The 15,328-nt window shown below is 45.0% G+C and overlaps 1 pseudogene; it reads right to left on the bottom strand.

Moving 5' to 3' along the window:
• The window catches only part of LOC147428815 (peroxisome biogenesis protein 19-2-like), a 77,170-nt pseudogene that overhangs the window by 18,763 nt on the left and 43,079 nt on the right, over positions 1-15,328 (bottom strand).

Raw genomic sequence — 15,328 nt, 5'->3', positions numbered from 1 at the left:
TATTTCTAGGGTTTGGGCCCCTCGGCCATCTTTTGATAAGTTGGGAGGATTAGGTTATTAAACCCTAACCCTTTGGTCCCTCGGTCGGTCAATCTTTTCAGTTGGGGCATGCCACATCACAAATTTTGTGACATACTCTAAGTACTTATGCACACATCCAACACTTGCACAAAGACAATAGTCACTAAGCATTCACATCATTATCCCCGTTGAGATCTCAAATGAGAATCATGATCATCGTAACTTATTTAGTAATCACATCCAAACAAGGCTGATTTTTTGTTGGATGTCTTGATCTACAAAATTGTTACTATAGGTGACTAGATAAAATGTTGCAGTCATTTCATCTTTTTGACACAACATTAACAAGTTCATTTTAAAAATTTCCATTTCAATATATATATCTTTTCATAAAGTCATTCGGCAAAACACTCTCAGCTTGCCAATATCCCTAAAATTCCGGAGAGAAATCAATCAATTAATTTCCGTTGAGGTAATCTTTGACAAAAGAGTGGATTGGCACCGCACTAGATTCAACCTGTTGATTCTTTTGGAATCGTCGATACTAAACCAAAAGCCTCAAGGTGAAGCTCTAGTATCACAAAAGAATCTGCTAAGTCCTTCTCCATCCACTTAGCATCAAGAGCCGGATAGTTCTTCAACTTGACCAAATAATGGCAGACCAGCTTACCTTCACTTTCCGTATGTGCTAGAACCTGTTCTGAAACGAGAATCACCTTCAGTGGAAAGGATGCATCAATTATCTTTTCTTGTACCTAGAAGGGCCCATAGTATCACATATTAAGCATTGGGAAAAGCCTCTCCTTACCCTCCTGCTTTTGTAGGCGTGCTTTCTCTTACCAGAGTAGCACCCAATCACTCCCCTTGCACATCACGTCGATGCTTGTCTACTGCCTTCTCATGCCATTCTTGAGACTTCTACAAAGCCTCCTTTACCTGATCTACCGAGAATTTCATCCATCCCGACTTCCTCAAGCAGATGGACTTTGATTACGATTCCCAATGACGAGAAATTAAAGCCGAGCTAGCCAGTGGGCAAACTCAGAAGGTGATACCTCTCATTGGTGCTCTTCTAGTAACCATCCAAGGATACCATGGGAAAGTAGATTTTCATATCATGAAAAACTCAGAAGGTGATACCTCTCATTGGTGCTCTTCCAGTAACCATCCAAGGATACCATGGGAAAGTAGATTTTCATATCATGAAGTTGGGCAATTGCGACGCTCTCTTGGGCATGCCTTGGCACGACAAGAATGACGCGAGACTGCAATTTCGGAATTGCAGGATCACTTTGATCTAAAAGGACAAGCCAATCGTCCTTGAAGTTCGATTGTCCAAACAAAATCTTGAATGAATTTTTTAAAGTGCTTTGTATGTCTACTTTTTGAGCTTTGTTTGAAATACTGTTTGGAATTGTTTGAAATGGATGTTATCTGTTTTAAACTTGTCGTGGTGCCGCTTTGAAAATTGCTTAACTCTGGTTTTGATACTGGTTTCAATGATTTGTTATTTTCTCTCGGGAGGGGTATTGAGAGAATTGATGCTTGATAATGTCTACACATGCTCATGGCCCAGACCCTTGGGGTTATTTGCAGAGGGAGTATTGAATGTTTGAAAAGTGTTGGTTTTATTCATGGCTCGGACCTAGATGGTTATTTACGGGGGGAGTATTGAAGAAGAGTCTGAGTAGTGGTTACTCTCAGCACCTCCAAGCGACATTGGTTGCGGTCTGGGGAGTGTTTGGATGTAAAAGGCCTCTATATCTCATGGCCCAAACCTCTTTAGGTTATTTGTGGGAAGAGTGATGAGAGAGTCGCTGAACAACTCATGGCCTAGACCGGGATGGTTATTTGTGGGGTGGGGTATTCATTGACGACTATATGTTTATGTGTCTTGTAACATGCATATGTAAACATCCATATTACCTTGTGATGTAACATGCATATGTAAACATCCATATTACCTTGTGATATGTCGCGACACAGCAGAGATTCATTTCAAAATACTCTACAAATTTAACAGTTGACACCGCCGGGCGTAGTTCCATGCTACGAGAGATTGGCCCCAAAGACTGGCACCCCTTTCGGTATTTCTTTTATATCAATCTTTGAGCAAAGTACAACTGCCCGCAGGTGCTCGTTCTTAGACTTTGCGTCCAGATGCTCTAAGAAATGAGCCCCTTGGGTCACTTATAAAGGTTTACAAGGGTTGCTAAAAGCAGAGCCCCAAAAGCATTAAACTCAAAAGCAATGAGCTCCAAAAGCGTCTTGGCTAAAATCTGCCAGCAAAAGCAGCCAACGCTAATTATGGAAATCCGTACAACCACGCCACGTCAGCAGCCAGCATAAAACATGAAAAATCCATACACTGCCACGTCAACCAGCCAGCACGTTTTTCGAGCATCCTACAGCCAATGCCTTTTCTGAACGTCCATACAGTCAGCCACGTCAGCCAGTGTTGTGTCCGGGCTGCACTGCCATGTCATTAATTTGTGACAGCCAACCACTAAACATTAGGAATTGGGTGAGATTGCCTGGGTATGTAATTTTAGAGTATTGAGACACCCGTTACGGATCAGCGCAGTCTGGGTGTGATGGCTAATTTTGCTATGCCAAAATATTAAGAGCTCCGATATGAAACAAGAAAATTGAATGACCCACGAGATTGACCCTCGGATATTTTTGAGCTAACTTGAGTTGTTTTGCAGATATAATGTAATCGCGGATGACTACTCTTCTTCAAGAAGCAGGGAGGTCACAAATTGCCGATGTGTCAAGCCACTTAAGACGGACTAGGTTAGGGCTTTCCGAGCCTAACCCTAGCTAACCTCCAGATCTTGATCGAGGGGCCTAAACCCTAGCAGAAGCAAAAGCAGAAGAAGAAGAAGTCTTTACCAGTATACAGTTCCTAGTCGAGTGGCCCAAAGAAGGTTTCAGATGAATAATCCTAACCCCAGCTAACTTATGGGACCCTGGCCGATGGGCCTAAAATTAAAGGACACACACGCACACAAAATTCCTTGCATAAAAACTGATGATGACCTGGATTTCACGCTGACACGCTGACGTGGAAGACTGTATAAACTTTTGCGAATTGCGTTGTTGATGTGGCAGGATTTCTGGATTTTATGCTGGAAGCTTTTGGCCACCAGCTTCTAGACCAGATGCTTTGGGTTTAATGATTTTCATGTAAACTGCTTTTAGATGGCCTAGTGACCTTTAAATATCAACTGTGGACTCTCTCTCTCTCTAGCATTCTACCGCGAGCAGATGCAGAGCAAAGCCACAAACGTTTTACTATGGTGAAGCAATATAAAGAAATACCGAAAGCGGAGTCATAGTTTTGGGGCCAGTGCTCTCTTGGGGTGGAACTATGCCATCTCGTGTCTCATGTGCCGTGCATCTCTTTGAGTTATATTGTTTTGAAGCTTCCAAAGTGTGTTCAGTCTGTTCTTTTCCGTCGGCATGTTGTACCTTCCCGTTATACATAATCTGGGATCGGTTGCATATATTGCCATGGCATACCCAAGATGATATCACATTCCTCAATGGATGACATCAAAAATGATTCGTAGTCCTTGTGCTCGCTAATCCAAAGATTGAGTTTTCCTTGCACGAGAGTTGCATTGATAGTAGTCCCCTCAAATGCTGATTCGAAAGTGCCCGGATTTCGAAGATGAGCCGGTGCGAGACCCAAGCGTTCTGTAGTATCCAATGAGATGAAGTTGTCCGTTGATCCAAGATCATAGAGAATCAATACCCGCTAGTTATTCACAGATCCTGTCACAAGGACGTGGCGACTGCTATCACGAGGACGTGGCAACTGCTAACCTTAGTTGTTGGTTTCTTTCCAATGATTTTTATTTGGACCCTCTTTTTGAAGTCACAAATGGCTGGACATTGTGTAGCCAGTGTGAAACGGCCGATGGTTGAGAGTTTCACCCGCAAACGAAAAAGCCTTGTTGAGACGGGTTGGTCGGGCTGACCGGCACTGGAATCGAAGCAGTAAAAGGGTGTCTAGGCTCAGTTCAAAGTCATTTAGGTCCCCTCACTACACTTATAAGTCATTGGGTACTAGGAAATTGACTCAAAAGAGGCAAAGTGAACACTTGGCGGCCACAGATGATTTTGCCAAGTCTGCATGAAGATGGAGCGCCCAAAATGAGGGGGTTGATTTTTGCCCATAAGTGACTACAGAGTGTGGGTGAGTAGTGGGTGCAGGTTTCGCAGCTTTAATGGAAAGCTTGCCTTCTCCCTTGTCTTATGTAGCGCGATGATTCCGCTCTCGTGCATCTCTCTCCCCCTTTGAACACAAAAACGTGATGCCCCACTCGAGGGCTTTTCATCTGTTTCATCTATATGTACAGTTGTGTGGGTTCATGCGCGATTGCCGAGGCAAGAGCCTTCTATACTGGAACCGGATTGGCTAATTGCTAATCCCCCACAGGTACGCACAGTAGGGATTGCAAAAACGGAGAGTTTTCTCGTGTGAAAATTCGTCCGTTTCATAGGGGAACTGTCCCATTACGTGAGGAAGCACCTGAGACACACGTAGGCGTGCTCGCTCCGCCCAAAACGATCCAAAACAGAGAATTATAGCCTGCTGTGTTTTTCTGTAGGTTTAGGGTTTCACACCTAGACTGCACGGCAATGCTCAAGGAGCCTCAAGAAAGCCTTGGGATGCATAGACAGGGCTTTGGACATCTGATAGTGACAAAACAGGGAATTACAACACGCTGAAATTGACCTGCAGCTCACTGGAGAGCTTCCAAACCACAAGGAAAAGTGTCTTTGACGTGTAATTCTGACCTATAGGGGTTTTACGCCGTTATGCTGGCGACATTGGGTCAAAAACCTACAATTACAGTCACGGATAGGTTTGGGCAACTCGATCGGCGTTTGTTCATTTGAAGTGTTAATTCCAATTACAGGTTTTATTTGCAAAGTTTCTCTTTGTCCTAAAGTCTCAAGTAAAGTTTTGGGTGAAAGCCAAAGTCTACCGCCCTACGGGCCGGTTTCAGATCCCCAACCCTTTAGAAGCTGACACTTCCCTTTCTCGGTTTTCGTATTCCCTTGAACACCACGAACAGAATTCGAGCTCATTGGAGCGGGTTTCTTCTTCGCTTGTTATTTATTTGAAGATGCTTGTTCTTGCCATTGTTGTCGAACGGGGCAGTCGGCTCGAGAGTACGAACGGGATATACGAACTGCTTGGAACCATCTTCGGATGACCAAGGGAGATTCTTTGGACGCTTATTGCGAGAGATTTTGGGACTCTTTTCTACCAACCTCTTCATTTAAGAAGGTCTCTTTTAAGGAATAGATTGAGCGGTTTTGTTGCGGACTCCCTACAGAGATCCGAGACTACTGCCTTGAACAAAAGTCAAATTCTATTAAAGAATTGATGGGTCATGCGAAACGGGGTTTCTCGATACATTCGGGAAATTTGACTTACCCCACTGATGAGATTCTGACTCAGAGAACCCGACAGACCTCCAACAATGAAAGTAGAAAGAAAAAGAGTTCCCAAGAAAAGAAGGATAAGGATGCACGACCCCGTCTGACTCTTCAAGAAAGAGCCAATTACATCAGAGAGGGGAAGTGTTTTGGTTGCGGGAAACATGGGCACATCTCCGCAAACTTCAAAGTGTCCCAAAAATACACAGCAAGAACAAACTGAAGACAGGCCAGAGAGGAGGAGCAGAGAAATGTGGCAGAAGAGGCAAGATGAAAGCGGGATCGGTGCCAGATTGCATGGGTACTGACCCAAGCCTGATCGATGAAAGCATAGAACTTTTCCGAGCTTGGGACAAAGTGAAAGATCAAGAAGCCCTGATTTTATTCGATGGAGGAGCCAAGGCCAACTTCATTTCACCTGAATTGGCGGTGTGGCTCGAGATTACACCTTACAGGATGGGACCACCAGCAAAGGCAGTTTTAGCGGCACCCGTATGGGACATAGCCATTACACCTGTCATTGGCAAACTTCGGCTGCATTGTCAGGGGTATTTAGGGCACGAGGACTTCTACATAATGCTCTTGGAAGGTTGTGATGTCCTCCTAAGGAGTCCCTTGGTACCATAAGAACAACACCGTGGTCGACTAACGGGCAAACAAAGCGACTTTGAAAAATGAAAAGGGCCGAAAAATTGTACTTGATGTAAAACTAAAGGGCGAGTCCGTCCCTATTGTATTGGCTTCGGCCATTTCCAAATTAATGAAATCCAGTCTCTTTGTTTACTCGATCTACTTGAAAGAGTTAAATGATGAACACAGAACGAACATGTCTGAACTTGATAGAGGACGCCAAGATTTTCTCCACACTCATGTCGATTGCTTCTCTGAGGGCCTGCCAGGCGAGTTGCCTCCATCTCGACTTGAGGATCACACCATTGATCTGATTCCTGGAACCGGGCTTACTTCATTCCAGTGAAGAAAACATTCAAGCCGGATCATTTAGCACGACTGTTCATTGCACAAATTTTTAGACTACATGGCATGCCTAAGACAATAGTCTCTGATAGAGATCCCCAATTCACGAGTTTGTTTTGGAGGGCTATTTGGGAGAACATTGGCATACAGTTGTAGTTCTCGTCATCTTTCCAGCCGCAGACAATTGTACTAGATTTATTGAAGTCTTACATTTCTGATCAGAAGACTCAATGGGAATTTTTTTTGCCCTTGGTGGAATTTACCTACAATAACACGATCCACTCTTCGACGGGGAAGGCGCCATTTGAGATCATTAAAAGTGCTCCGAAGGTTTCACCCTTCCTTAGCACAAAAGATAATTTTTTTGAAGCCGACCAGTGTACACAAGGGACTTGGACACTGCATTTGCCAAGGTCCGGGAGGCTTTAACGAAACCTGAGGAACGACACAAGAAGGCAGTAGATTGATACCGTCGTGATTTAAAATTAAAGGAAGACAATTAGGTGCTCTTACGTTTTAAGAAGGCACGCCTAAGAAAGAAAAAGGGAAAGGAGCGGCTTTTTCCAAAGCTTAGCATGAGGTATTATGGCCCTTTCCAGATAAAAGAAAAGAAAAATGATACGCGTAAAGACGTAGGCACAGGAATAAAGATGGGTTTTGAGAAGCAGCTGCTTTCGTGCGAGGAAATCTATGTCTGCATTGCATCCGTGCATGAGGTTGCATTCAGGGACGCCTGAGAAGTGCTGTGCAGCACAACTTTTCAGCTCATAGAGTTTTTATTGAGTTTTTGAACAGGTTCACATTATTTTTAAAATGTGACTGCCTGCCCACTTTTTTTAAAAATCATAAAATAGAAGGCACCCCTTTTGCAGGCTGAAAACAGCGATCTCTCTCTCCTCTCTCTAGAAAATTAACGCCAACTCTCTCTTTTCTCCTGCTATTCTGCTAAAACTACTAAAGTTTTGCTAGCTATCCTTGCGCTTGCCGGAGCCTAAAAAATTAGCCCTAGTCCTCACTCTCCACACAGATTTGCTAGCGCTACCTAGAAGAGATTCTTCCGTTGGGAATCTGCAAGTGATCGCGTGAAGTCGATGTGTAGAGGCCACTTTTCCGTACTTCAAGTGAAAGGTAAAGCTTGTGAATACGCTCTACGAGTTGTTGCTTTTGTTGTTTGTGCTTTTTGCAAGTACTCCATCGCGGAGAAGGAGCAAGGAGGCTTTGGCCTTCCTTGGGGATTTTGGAAACGGAATCCAGAATGGTCTGCGGAGCTTTATGCTCTTAGTATAGATGGAAAAGGAATTGAGAGTTCCTCTCTTGGATCTCCCCAACAGGAAGGAAACGACCATCGAGTCTAAGATCTAAAACATAGGGATTTTCTTCGGTTCTTGTGCTTGTAAAAAGATTCTCCCTGAATAAAGCTTCTCTTTAGGGGGGGGCTAGCCCATCTTTTGGTCCCCAATACTATGTCAATCTTCTCCCTCATCTCTTTTGGTCAAAAATCTATTTATTTTCAGCTTATTGATTATCCATGTGCGCTCCCATTCGTGACAATGGTATCATAGCTTAGTCGCCTCTCTTTTTCTGTAAAGGAGGACGATTCCGGGAAGGAATGGAAAGAACCATGACGAGTCAAGGGAGAACTGCCAAAGAAGAACTTCAGCAAGTACGAGTTCAACTTGCGGAATTGCAGCAGCTTCTCACACTGCCGGCTGTCCAGAAGGCTTTGGACGAAATCGAGAATCAGGAAGGAACAGATGCCGGTGGGCGTCAGGAAAAGCTTGCCAGTGGTAACAATCCGTAGGAGGGAAACACAGAAAGAGGTGCCGAGGCGCACAAGGGATCTCCGGATCGGAACAAATGGCCAAGAAAAAAGAACTCTCTCTGCTAAATGAAAGAAAGGATGTCTCTATCTCTTGTCCATCATACTCTCCTGATTATACTACTACATCCATTTCTAATACAATATTCAAGCCTTCTTCCAAGAAGATAACACCTACTACTTCCCTACGTAATACTAAGGAGAAGCCCAAACCGATGATCCGGGTCCTCAGGGGGATGCTTTTTGCCTTGGTCGCCATGGTCATCATTGAACGCTCTTGCCTTGCATGATGTATGCTTTGGAGCACGTTCCATCCATCTGGGGGTACCAATGGAATGTAGATCCTAGGTAATGGTTGTCGACTCCATCATCCACTAACGGGTATCATGGGGATACACCTTCATGCTCTTTCAAAGCGGTGGTTGAAGGCCTGTTTCAAATTTTTGCATCTTTTCCTCGTCTTGGAAGAAGGCTTAGATACCGTATAAGAAGTGGAAGCAGTAGTATAATCAGAAGAGTATGATGGAGAAGAGATAGAGACATCCCTGCTTTCATTCAGCGCAAAGAGTTATTTTTACTTTTCCTTGCTCTTCAAATGGTTTGATAAAAGACAGTGCCTTGGAGATGTCTCTCCGTCCTATCTAACTGTCAAACTTGACATCCTTGTCACCACATTTGAAAACCCGCATCTTGTGGTGACGCTTTTTGCTTTCTTGCTTCTGTCTTTGAGGAAGTCATATTGGTTGGCTTTGTGAAAATGCTTCTTCTTTGCATAAAACATATGGTCATCAGAGTCCGAACTGTCAGAGAATGACTCCTCTATAGAACTGTCAGAAACTGGGCGAAATCTAGGTTTCTTTGCCTTTTTCTTGCCCTTTTCGATGCTTTGCTTTTTGCTTCGCTTTTTGCCTTTTCTGTCCTCCTCGCTTGAGTCAGAAGAGCTAGAAGATCTGTCAGAAGAAGAGGAAGAAGAAGAACTGAGTAGTCTTTCAAAGCGTACACGCTTCTTCTGCTTTCTTGCAGAAGCAAAAGAAGATTGATGGCCCAAATAACCAGGGTAGTCAGTCCCCTTCTTGCGCTTTTTCACTTCCTTTTTGGATTGATTGTTTGCATCAATGCTGACAGATTTGCGTTTGAACCACCTCTTGAAGTTCTTGTTTTGTAAACATCCTCAGAGAAGGAGGTTTCTTGAGTGCCGGTTTTGATTGGTGGTTCTATGGCTTTCTGCCACTGAGTGTGTACTTCGGTGATAGATTGCTGAGACAAATTTTGCAAATTGAGGGTCCTTCGCAAATTTAATCATCTACTTCATGCACTCGTCAACATGCTATCAACGTTCCATCTCTTGAAGTTCGTACTAAGTAGGCCGAGGTGGCCCGTACTCTTCCTCCATTAATTCGGTCGAATCTTCTTTGTGATCTCCTCCCGCATCAGCAGATGCAGAAGAAGTCAAACGATTCTTGTTGGAATCCATAACTGTCGCGAGAAAAGGATCGGATTTCCCGATAGAAGAGAAATCGGCCGCACTAAGATACCACTGTAACAAACTTGGACACTCCAAGTCAAGATTCTATTGCGACACAATAGAGATTCACTTTAAAATGGTTCACAAAAGATGACACGGCCCGGGCGTAGTTCCGTGCCAAGAGGTATTGGCCCCAAAGACTGGTGCCCCTTTCAGTATTTCTTTTTATATTAATGTGTGCAAAATACAAGAGAGTCCGCGGGTACTCACTCTCAGACTCTACGTCCAGATGCTCTGAGTAATGAGGCCCTTGGACGTATTTTTTCTTACAAGGGATGCCCAAAAGGAAAGCCCCAGAATCTTTTAAACTCAAAAGCTTCTCAAACTCAAAAGCAACTATAACCAAAAGCTACCAAATTCAGCCAGCGTAATTTTTGAAAATCCGTATGTACTGCCACGTCAGCAAATCAGCATGTTTTGCGGAAATCTGCCACATCAGCAATCAGCACAATTTGCAAAAATCCGTACAATTTGCCACGTCAGCCAATCGGCACATTTCACGGGCAGTCAGCCGGGTATGTGTGTGTGTGTGTCCGGGGGCCTGCCACGTCACATGTTTGTGATAGAATGGGGGATGGAAGAGGATTCAGAAACAGTCCTCCTGCTGTAGGGATTTCTTCTTCTCCAATTTCACTCTCATCACCTTCATGCAAAGTATCCATCCCACTTCTATTGATGACCATACATTGAATACTCGGGTACTTGGAATACTTGAGTTCTTGTGTTTTTGTGTTCTTGGGTACTTGGGGTTCTTGGTACCTTGTACTACCTTAAATCTGCATTTAAGAAGGCTTTTCTCTTAGCCAAGCTCAACTCCTTCTTGCGGGTGTACCCCTTGGTGGCCTTGCGCTCACACCAAGGTTGCTTTTTCCCACCTCACGTCGATTGGTATGCAGCTAAGTGCAAGGTCCGCTCTCAATGAGTGGAAAAGAGGAACGAGGGGAGGTTGGACAAGCCCTTCTTTCTTGGGTTACCTGCCACTCTTCAAAAACACAGATTAGGGATCGACACGCCGAAGTGGTCTTGGGTTACGTGTGACCACAACAAGCAAAAAAAATTCTTGTAGTTCTTATGCTTCTTTCCTTGAGTGATGATACCGAACACTGCCAAAAATATATGATACCAATGTAATGTGCAACGGAAGTTAATGATGGTGTATGGCTCAGGATGAGTGATCAGTGGTGTTCAAGAAACCTTTTACTTAGCAAAAAGAAGAGCCTTTCGTGCTTTACTGAGAGAATATGCAATGACCAAAATAAGAAAGAGAGTGGAATGTAAACTGTGAGTGAAAGTGCAAGAGAGTGCTAGAGAGAGACAGAGAAGAGACGACACCAAATGGGGTCCCGAACCCCCCTCCAGGGCCCCCCCTCTTTATTGCTAGAGAGATATTTTCTTTAGATTTCACAAAGTCTAGTACAATGCTTCTAGATGTTGTGGTACTTGATGATGCCAATGTTTGACGACGATGCCAACGACGACGATGGTGACTATGATGATGAAGACGATGGTGTCGTCGTCAAGTTTGTCATCTAAGATGCTAATGACTGAAAACTGGAAACGCTAGGTCATGCTCATGGAATCTGCATCTATGGCGGTATTGCGGAGCTGATCTGCAACCGCCGGAGTGCGCTAGGGCTGAGAATGCAAAACACTGGCTAATATGGGCTGAATCTAGAGAGGTATTTGTCACAAGAGGGGCACCACGTGCCAATAGAAAAGAACAAACTGAACAGACTTTTAGCACTTTAATAACAACTGAACTGAGAGAGAGAGAGAGAGAGAGAGAGAGAGAGAGAGACGACACGCGACACGGAGTGGTGGAATTCCACCCCAGAGAGTATTAGCCCCAAACCTTGGCGCCCCTTTCGGTATTTCTTTATATTGTATCATCAGAGTACAAGCCGGTACTCCATCCTCTGCACCTTCGTCCAGAAGCATGGCAAAGAATGAGCCTATGGCCTCATATCTAAAGTCCCTAGGCCCAAAAGCAGCTTGCATGAAAAGCCTTAAACTCAAAAGCATCCAGTGCAAAAGCATCTTGTCTAAAAGCTGCCAACACAAATTACGAAAATCCGTATAGTGCCACGTCCGCACCTGTCAGTGCAAATCATGAAAATTAGTACAGTCTTGTTAGAGTTAATATTCCTGTGCAATGGTAGCTCCGGTATCTCCGAGGAGCAGAGTAAGAAGTGAGGGCTGTTTTGTGGCTGTGCCCGGCCAGTGTTAGGTTGTTCTCTCATGTCGGTCATGTCTAGCCATGTTTAGCTCGGGTTTTGGCTCAGTTCCATCTCCTTGCATGCTCCTGGTGCCCTAGGTATTTTTCCCTCTTGAACCTATGGAAATCTGGTGCCACTTTCCACCCTTCCCCTATTTAGCAAGGTCGTGAGGGCTGAGAGCTGGGTCGGGCAGTTTGCGGATGGCCCTATATAGGGAGCAGGGGGGAGTCACTTCTTTTATAGTGTGCAGTTCCTTGGGAGCAAGAGGGCGCCCCTAGAGGGCCGCCCTTTCACTGGTGATTGGCAGGAGGGGCAGATCTGCCCAGCGTTTTCTGTTTGCAGCCCTGGCGTTTCTTCTACAGAGCACCCCAGCGTTTTTCTACAGATCATCCAACGTTTTAGGCTTGGATCAGCCCGACGCTTTCCCGCACATCAGTTCAGCCCCAGAGTTTTTCCTTGGGCAGCACATCATGGATAGCAGGCCTTACTTCCTAGCGTTTTCTCCTCAGGGCATCCCTATGGTGGACGATCTCTTGCAGAGGCCCTGCATCTCTGATGCAGGTATAGGAGAGCAGAGGACTCCTTCTTCCTCTAGAGGACAGCCATACGACGGCAGCCTTGAGCCTTGATTCCTCTCTCTCCAGATCCATCCTGCTGCCCCGAGGAGATGCAGCTCAGTTCAGTCCATGTGAAGACGGTGACAGTGGTCTCGTGTACAAAAGCAGTTGGCAGTGTCAGTAGCAATCGCAATAGTGTGTGTCCTCGGGTCTATCTATTGGCATGTCCGTTCTATGTCGGACCACCCTTGGTCCCTTGTATGAGTAGATTGTTATCATCATGGAGAGCCTTTCCCAGATCTCTCTCCCTCTCTTTCTCTCTCTCTCTCTCTCTCTCTCTCATTCTCAGATGTCCTGTCTCATTCTACCTATGTGATCTCTCTTCTCGAGATGTGTGCCTTGTTCATGTGTTTGGCATTGTAGGTGTTCCAGATCGGAGTCGAGGTACGCACCGGATCTTGAGCCAGGTCTTGTCCTCATTGCATCTTCCGTTGCCACCTTTGACATGGTATCAGAGCTCTATGGTGTTACGACCACTTGAGTGCTCGGATATGGCTTATCCGGTGTGGTCTTGGACATGATTGAGAGAGAAGAAGCTTGCTGTTTTTTTTCTGGTTTTCTCTAAGTTTGGGGCAGCTTTGGGTATGTGGAGGCCTTGGATCCTCGTCTACGACTTCCCTGCCTTTACCCTTGATTACCCCAACCTCTCTTCATTGAGGGGAACCCGATGAAGACTCGAGGATGTGTAGTAGTGCTGGATTGTTTTAGTTACCCAAGATGGAATCATGTTCCCGTGCTTTCCCGCAAGGAGAGCAAGCATGCAATTGTTGGATCCAGAGGGGGAGCTACTCATTTCCGTCTTCTTCTTCAAAGAGAAGTGTTTGGACGGCAGTAGGACCTTCTTCATCCCTTTTGAAGGAGCTTTCTATGGTTGTGTTTTCTTCGAGAAGATAGATTGGCAGATTTGCTTTGCCTTTTGCAAATGCACGTCTTTCTTGTAATTGTCGATGGAGCTTCCTATCCTTTGGGTAGCAGGTTGATGATTCGGTTGTACTCTTTTCTAGATTGTGGATTATGGATGACAGAGGGGGATTTCTTCCCTTAATGAAGCAACGGATGTTACATGATTTTTCATTTTCCATCTAAGGATGGAAGTTCCAGTTCCGTCTTCAATAGACTCTTGTTTATCCGGTATGCAGCAGTTCAGGTACATGTTCCAGTGGATGTGTTGGAGTTGGCTTTAACAGGCAAAGGGGGATACTTCTACCTCCAGAACCACTTCTTGTTTGATCATCTGACTTCCTTGGATGAGGTTTAGAGGTGAAGCATGTGGTGCCAGACCCTTAGCCAACAATGACAATAGTATGAGGAGGTTATGTTGGAGTATGGACCCTTCCTTTCTCCATGTTTTCTCCTTTCCCCAGTGGTAGTGTGGCCCTATAGAGCTGGTCACTTCCTTGCTCTTGTGAGCTTGTCAGTATCAGTTGTGGGACAGTTTACGATCCTTGTCAGCTAGCCTACACCAGTTTTGGGACAGGTTTACAACCCTTTATGGATTGTTTTTCTTGATGATCGACTACAGATTTGTCGAGATCCTTTGGATGACAAGTTTTCACGTAGTGTCGGCAGTTAGTGGGGACATCTAGTTCCTACTGGTGCAGTTAGCAACATTTGGATGCTTCTTCCATACATCTCTTTGGAGAGCTCCAACCTTGGGGGCAGCCCTTTCTTCCGGTGTACAGATTTGGCAGCGGATGTCTAGTATAGCAGGTTCTTACCTTGCAGTTTTTTGTCCAGCTTCTTTGGCATGTTACAAATCAGCTCAGCGTCCTCCACGGGCTAGTTCCCCGAGCCGGTTCCTTCACTCTCCATTTGAGTATTGGAGTTATGTTGTGTACTGGATGTTGATTGCACAGTTCAGTTGTGGGTATGATCTCTTCAGCACAAGTACAAAGGACAGTTTTCTAATGAAGATTTTAAGGAAGCAAGTTACAACAGTGGCAGTATGTGTGCTCTTCCGAGTCTGTATGCAGTTTGGCATATTGTATTTGATTGTACCAACCGGTTTGATCTTGGCATATGCAGAGATATGACGGACATTTGGTTATTTCAGGGAGTTTGCTTGAGTAGCTAGGTTCTTTTTGGACCTCGACGGCTTCTTTGGCAAACATGATCCTCAGGTGACGACCATTTCAGGCCTTCTTGTTCTTCGCAGTCCGAGTTTACCGATGCTGTGATTCTCTTTGAGTCTCGAGTTTCATGAGATTCAGGCTTTGCTATTCATTTTCAAAGGAATCAGTTTTACTCCACGTTGTCTCAGATTTATTTCTGGTGGTACTTATTCTCATTTCCTAGGATTGAGCCGGAGGGGACTTCCTATCTTTAGGGAAGCTCTCAACTTTAGCTCTTGAGCTTTCAGTGTCAGTGTTTGCTCTATTCCGACATGGGTTGAGTCACTTGCTACCTCATAGCATACTTTTGAGGATGCTTCTCTTTCAGAGGGGGCTTCCAGGTTATTATCTTTAGGCGACCACCGGTGCTCCATTCAATGGAGTACCACGCATGGTGTTTTTCCGTCCGAGGTTTCCCTTGCCCATTTCTTGCGGTTTTAGATGGTGTGCTTGAGCCCACGGTGCAGTTATTATCTTGGCGGATGTTTTTCCTTAGCCATTTCGGTGGTTGCCCCGTCTTTCGGATTTGTGGTGTGACGATTGCTCTTCACAGTGCACCCGAGCAGTAGTACCTATGTCTCCTCTGC

Source organism: Adiantum capillus-veneris, chromosome 23, assembly GCF_014529385.1.
Source record: "Adiantum capillus-veneris isolate H3 chromosome 23, ASM1452938v2, whole genome shotgun sequence".
NCBI lineage: Eukaryota > Viridiplantae > Streptophyta > Polypodiopsida > Polypodiales > Pteridaceae > Adiantum > Adiantum capillus-veneris.
Note: the sequence above shows the minus strand (reverse complement) of the source record. Positions and strands in the feature narration are given on the sequence as shown.